This window comes from Gopherus flavomarginatus, chromosome 11 (assembly GCF_025201925.1).
Source record: "Gopherus flavomarginatus isolate rGopFla2 chromosome 11, rGopFla2.mat.asm, whole genome shotgun sequence".
Taxonomy (NCBI): Eukaryota; Metazoa; Chordata; order Testudines; family Testudinidae; genus Gopherus; species Gopherus flavomarginatus.
In genome coordinates this window covers 12464408-12471553 of record NC_066627.1, presented here as the reverse complement: position 1 = coordinate 12471553, position 7146 = coordinate 12464408, and positions in this window count along the sequence as shown.

Below are 7146 nucleotides of genomic sequence, written 5' to 3'. Positions count from 1 at the left end.
CCCGCCACCTTCCAGAGGCTGGTAGATGGTCTACTAGCTGGACTGGGAGAATTTGCAGTTGCCTACCTTGATGATGTGGCCATTTTTTCCGACTCCTGGCCCGAACACCTACTACACCTGGAAAAGGTCTTTGAGCGCATCAGGCAGGCTGGACTAACTGTTAAGGCCAAAAAGTGTCAAATAGGCCAAAACAGAGTGACTTACCTGGGGCACCAGGTGGGTAGAGGAACCATAAACCCCCTATAGGCCAAGGTGGATGCTATCCAAAAGTGGCCTGTCCCACGGTCCAAAAAGCAGGTCCAATCCTTCTTAGGCTTGGCCGGATACTACAGGCGATTTGTACCACACTACAGCCAAATCGCTGCCCCACTGACCGACCTGACCAAAAAGACCCAGCCAAATGCAGTTAAGTGGACTGATGAGTGTCAAAAGGCCTTTACCCAACTTAAGGCAATGCTCATGTCTGACCCTGTACTCAGGGCCCCGGACTTTGACAAGCCATTCCTAGTAACCACGGATGCATCTGAGCGTGGTATAGGAGCAGTGCTCATGCAGGAAGCAACAGATGACAACTTCCATCCTGTCGTGTTTCTCAGCAATAAACTGTCTGAGAGGGAAAGTCACTGGTCAGTCAGTGAAAAGGAATGCTATGCCATTGTGTACGCCCTGGAAAAGCTACGCCCATATGTTTGGGGACGGCGGTTCCAACTACAAACTGACCATGCTGCACTAAAGTGGCTTCATACTGCCAAGGGGAACAACAAGAAACTTCTTCGTTGGAGTTTAGCTCTCCAAGATTTTCATTTTGAAATTCAACACATCACAGGAGCTTCTAACAAAGTTGCTGATGCACTGTCCCGTTAGAGTTTCCCAGACTCTAGTAGTTAAAAAGTGTTCTTAAAATGTAAAATTCTGTTAGTTATATACTTAGTGGTATATGTAAATATGCATGTGTTGTATTAATCTGTTTATTTTCAAGTTCTAGAAGGAAATCGCCGCCAGTGAGCTTCCCCACTGTCTGCAATTTGGGGGGCGTGTCATAAACAGATAGCTAAGGGTTAATGTCTCTTTCACCTGAAGCACCTGACCAGAGGACCAATCAGGAAACCGGATTTTTTCAACTTTGTGTGGAGGGAATTTTGTGTCTGAGGTCTTTGTTTTCTGTCTGCCTGCTTTCTCTGAGCTTTGGAGAAGTAGTTTCTGCTTTCTAATCTTCTGTTTCTGAGTGTAAGGACAAAGAGATCAGATAGTAAGTTATATGGTTTCTTTTCTTTGGTATTTGCGTGAATATAAGTGCTGGAGTGCTTTGATTTGTATTCTTTTTGAATAAGGCTGTTTATTCATATTTCTTTTAAGCAATTAACCCTGTATTTTGTCACCTTAATACAGAGAGATCATTTGTATGTATTTTTTTTTTCTTTTTTATATAAAGCTTTCTTTTTAAAACCTGTTAAAGTTTTCTTTACTGGGAAATTTCAGGGAAATTGAGTCTGTACTCACCAGGGAATTGGTGGGAGGAAGAAATCAGGGGGAGATCTGTGTGTGTTGGATTTGCTAGCCTGATTTTGCATTTCCTCTGGGTGAAGAGGAAAGTGTTTTTGTTTCCAGGACTGGGAACGGAGAGGGGGAGTCACTCTGTTTGGATTCACAGAGCTTGTGTCTGTGTATCTCTCCAGGAGCACCTGGAGGGGGGAAGGGAAAAAGGATTATTTCCCTTTGTTGTGAGACTCAAGGGATTTGGGTCTTGGGGTCCCCAGGGAAGGTTTTTCAGGGGGACCAGAGTGCCCCAAAACACTCTAATTTTTTGGGTGGTGGCAGCAAGTACCAGGTCCAAGCTGGTAACTAAGCTTGGAGGTTTTCATGCTAACCCCCATATTTTGGACGCTAAGGTCCAAATCTGGGACTAAAGTTAGGACAGTGACATCATACTAACTTTCACATAATTTTTACAGTTATGGTCAAAGTTAGGGTACATTTTTAGCCCCAGTTATCATAATAAGGTTCAACTCCCTGCTCTCCCTGAAAGGAAAAGCAAAGATCTGAGCCAGGGTTTCTCACACCTTTCAGGACAATGTGCTAACCACTGAGATACGGGATATTGCGATGGACAGGTCTCCTGTTAAAGCTGTTCCACTGTGCGCTAAATAATTGCAGAGTCACTGAGCCAGAAAAAAGCTGTCAATAAGGATGATTTGATAGCTTGGTGGCTTGGACCTTCATCTCTGAGGTGGGAGACCTGGAGTCTAGTCTAGTTTTCCTGCTTCAATGACAGTGGAGCAGCTTCAACAGTAGAGACTGAGGGAGGTCTACATTAGAATATTATACAGGTCAGTGGTTTGGCCACACTTCAAAGAGTTAGAACACCCCTGTATAAATCCTTTCTTTCCTCAGGCATAGGGGGACTGTGACACTCTGTGCCCCAAAGCAACACCCTGGCATCCCCACATTCACCATTGTCATATAATTATGATATGTTTTGTACAAAAGATGCCTTGTGAGGTATCATTCTAAAAGTCTTGATCTATTGAACATTAATATCCTGTTGGATTGCATGTGCTGTTATTGTATGTGAAGTTATGAGGTTTTGCTATAGGTGTGTTACTGAAAGCTGTTGTGAAGTTGGAAATACTCACCACTAGCCTTTCAGATACAACAGTGCTAATGGACCAGCAACAAAGGCAATGGACCATGGAAGAGTTTATCCTCACCTGCAGATGCTTCAGTCAGCCTATGGACAATGGCTGCCATGATTCACTGGGCAGCAGGCAAGGGCTTGTGACCAGATCCCATGATACTGAATTCCATTTTGGTACCTGTATTTTTCCATAAACTAGGATGGGAAATTGGCTTGAAACAAAGGGGTTCCTTCAATATGGAATAAACTATAAAGGGGGGAAGTGACATCACCACAATAGCCCACTCCCCACACAAGAGAACACTTGGAAACACCTGAGGAATGCAGACTGAACTGAGGGAAGTACTGGTGCCAGGCTAAAGGGGTTTCTAACCTGTGTATGAAAGCTTGATGGACTGTTGTACTATCTAACAGGGTGAGACACTGCTTGATTCAAATCCTATTTTGTGTATAAGCAGACCGTCGTTTTGTTTATTTTTTGGGTAATCATATAATCTGCTTGCTATTACTTATAATCACTTAAATCTATCTTTCTGTAGCCAATAAATCTGTTTTGTATTTTTTTAACCTAAATCAGTGTGGCTTGAGTGAAGTGTTTGGGAAAGAGCTCAGCTCAGTTAAAAAAGGTTTTGTGCATATTCCTCTCCACATAGATGGAGGGGCAAACTGGGTAACTGTAATTCATTCATACAGGTCAAGCTTTTGACTGGGGCAGGACAGTACAGTTGTAGAGTCCTAGGCTGGGGAGTTGGGGGTATTTTGCCTGGAGCTTCTCTATTGTAGGTTTATGCAGTGGCTGGCAGAGCGTTCATGAACACAGCTGGGTGTGGCCCCTGCCTGTGAAGGTTGATGTAAGTGCAAGCTTGGAGGGATTTACAAATTGTCACAATGTCACAGTGCAAGGGGAAACCCAGACTGGTGAGTCAGAGGTCTCAGGTGTACCACAGTCCGAGGTGGCACCCTGAGTGGGGGGAGACACCCATCACAGGGACATTGAACTTGAAACTCCCAAATCCCAGGTGAGTGTATGTTAAATGTTGGGCTAAAAGCTTTAAGGTGAGCATCAGCCTTTTTGTGTGGAACAAGGCAGGTACCTAATTCTTTCTCACAAGAAACAGCCATCTGAGTTCCTGGCAATCCAAAGTAAGAGCCTCCCTGGGTTCTGGACTTAGGAACCTGTTTCTGTGAGAAAACTGGGGCCTAGAACATAACCTTTCTGTCTGCATCTTTCATTGGCTAGCTTAGATGTGGACCCATTTACTGTGTTGCCTTTTGAGGATCTCATTCATAGGCACCTATCTCTCCTCATTCATTGTATAGGATCCTTGGTGCCTAACTTTGCTTTGTGGAACCCTGTGTTGTTCCAGCAATTTCCCAGACACTTAAAAGTTAGGCAGTGCAGCACTGGGCACTGCAACACCAAAGCAGGACCAATCCCCAAGACAGATATTTACCCCTGTTCCCTAAATGGCCCCCTCAAGGATGGAAGTCACAACCCATCCTCAGCCCTCTGAGCTATCCCTTCCCCCAATTAGCACTTGCTCAGCCTTATTGAATTTCCCCAGTATCACAAGGGAGGTTTAGGTTGGATATTAAGAAAATTGGTCCTTCTTTGAGTAGGGGTTTGGATTAGATGACCTCCTGAGGTCCCTTCCAACCCCGATATTCTACTATTTTATGATTCTAAGATTTTCTATAAATTAAAGGCAGTGGTCCAGAGATCTCTTCAGCCAACTATTTTGGTACTTTTGGGCACAAATTATTTGGACTTTCTGAATTCAAAATATGTATCCTTTGGTTAATGCTATATTAATATCCTTCTTATTTACCTAAGGACTCAGAAGTGCTTCAGAATCCTCATGAGATATAAAAACATCATCCTTCTTTTCAAACAGACAAGAAAAATAGTTATTTAAATACTTTTGATTTTTCTACATCATCAACAATGTTACTGTCTCCATCTAGTGACAGGCTTATATCATTATGATGATTCTTTTTTTCCAGATATCATTGAAAATGTCTTTCTTATTACCTTAGCCCAGCCATTTCTGGATTTTGTTCTCATGTCTTTAGCTTCCTTTATCAATTTTCATAGCTTCTAATATATATTAATCGTTATCTACTGCTCTGTTTTCATTTGCTATGCTTATATTTTTGTTTCTGTTTTAACAGCTACTTTCACTTCCCCTCTTAACCAAGATGGGCTTTTGAACAATGTTTTCTTCTTTCAAAAATGGGAAATGGTGGCTTTTTTGGCAACTGAGTAAACCTTTTTTAACAATTCCTAGTTTTAATTCACATATTTCTGTCTCTATTCTTCATCCCAGTCACTTTTTCTCCAATTTTTTATCAGCATTTTTTAATCAGCCGTTTTAAAGCACCAGGTAAGGTTGTGTGTGGGTGTGTGGGTGTGTGTGTGTGTGTTATCATTTGGGACTTTCCTGTGATTTCCCATAAGAAATGTAGTCAAGTCATTTTTAGTTGTGTATAGACAAGCACTAAATTCAAAGCCAGATATTTAGGAGCCTGTTCATTTCTGTCCATTTGGTCATAAAGTCAATGAAATCCCAAAATGAGATTTCAGGGATAGTATATGAGGAGGGGAAGGGAGTTTGTGTGAGAATCAACAGACTCTTTTTAATTTTTGCTAATCAAGTTTTCTCTGAAGTAGCTGAGAGAAGTGACTTTCTGCAAATGACACTGCAGAGTTCTAAGCTTAGAACTCCAGAGTGTCACCTGCGGAAAGTCACTTTTCACAGGAAAATCAGACACTGAGGAATCATTAGTAGAGGTTTCCTGAGTTGAGTGTGGTATAATGACTGGAAATGGAGAAAGTTGGTCAGGTTTCAGGAGGGATTCAGTTCAATGTGGATTCAGAGGCTTAGAAATGCAACCCAGTGTCAGACTGCTTCCAAGCATAACCCAGAGTTTCAGCCTAAAATAGGGGCCATTTGGCTCCCTTCATAAAGATCTCTTTCCTATAGCTCTGCCTGTCTGCTGCATCACTGAATCACACTACGGGAGAGTAAATGGCTAATCTCCATACACACTCATCTATCTATCTATTGATCTAATTGGCCTTCATCAATGTAAAATCTGACCCTAAATGTTCTTGAATTGAGCCTGATCCAAAAACAGCCGAAGTCAATATATTTGGGGATTTGAATCTGGCCCCATATGAATTTCCATCCTTTTCCTGATATGTCACATGCTTTAGATTACACCTCAGTCATTAAAACAGAACAGCTGGGGTCTTGCTTTGTGTATCTCTGGTTCGGGAATTCCAGCAGGGTTACAGAGAGTGGGTCCCAGAGATGCCAAGCGAGGGTTTAAATGAAGGTACAGTCCAAGAAAGAGTTATTATTTCGCTGTGTCAGACTCCAGAAAGCTGAACTCTGATCAGCAGTGGGTAGATGCTAGCTAGTCTCTTTGCTATGTGATTTAGAACTTGGGAACAGGTGGTTTAGAGTCCAACCACAATTTAAAATGTGATTAATTTTGGGGTAACTGCTGATTCTTGGATTATGTCCTCATTTCTTGCTCAAAGGTAGTCAAATAAGTTACCAGGACTATCTGTTCTATACTTGGGTCTAAGCAGTTTTCAACCATGAGCACTTTAAAATTTGGTTATGGGGTTATTGAAAAGGTTAAGCAAAAATAGACCTTCTTATTGAACAGATATGTCCATATTCAGAATTGCATATGCTGACTATATTTACGAATATTCTAATAGATAGATAGATAGATAGAGATATTCAATGCCAACAAAACTATGAGAGGAGAGGCAATCTATTGTTTTATACATCAGCTGTAAATTTACAAACTTTTGTTACTTCAGACAATGCTTGAGCAGAGAAATTCCATCATAACTCTCAGATGCTAGAATGAGATTTGCAGAGCATTTGTGGCTGTGAGTGTATGTTTGTGCCAATGTGGGTTTGTGAGAGTATATATGTTTATATGTGTGAATTTTACTGTGAGGATGTTTCCTTTCTTTTATGTGTGTGTGAGACAGTGTGCATTTATGAGTGAGATTTTATGTATATATTGTGGTGAGATGTGTGAGGTGTATTTATATGTGTTGTGTTGTTTCTCAGGCATTTACTTCTGTGCTTGAAAGTCCAAGTGTGTTTGTTAATGCATGTGTCATGGAGTATTTTTCTGTGTGAAAGTTTGAGTAACTGTGTTTGTATGTGAGAAAGTTTGTGTGAGAGCAGTTTTGGGAATGTTTGTGCATGGGTATGTTTGTATTTCACTGTCTAAATATGAACGTTTCCATGATACTTGAAATATATGCGTACCAAAAGAAATACATTAAATAATTGGATTTAATTACTACCTTGCAAAAAAAAATGAGAAGTTAAATGAATGGGGAGTTGAAAGAATGAAAGAAAGAAACAGAAAGCACTGTGGGGATGCTTATAGTGTTCCCTTAGGCCCCTTTGAGAATCCCAGTTGTAACTGTTATTTATTATTTTGTTGGTGGTGATGCTGGTTATAAGAGTAGTAAT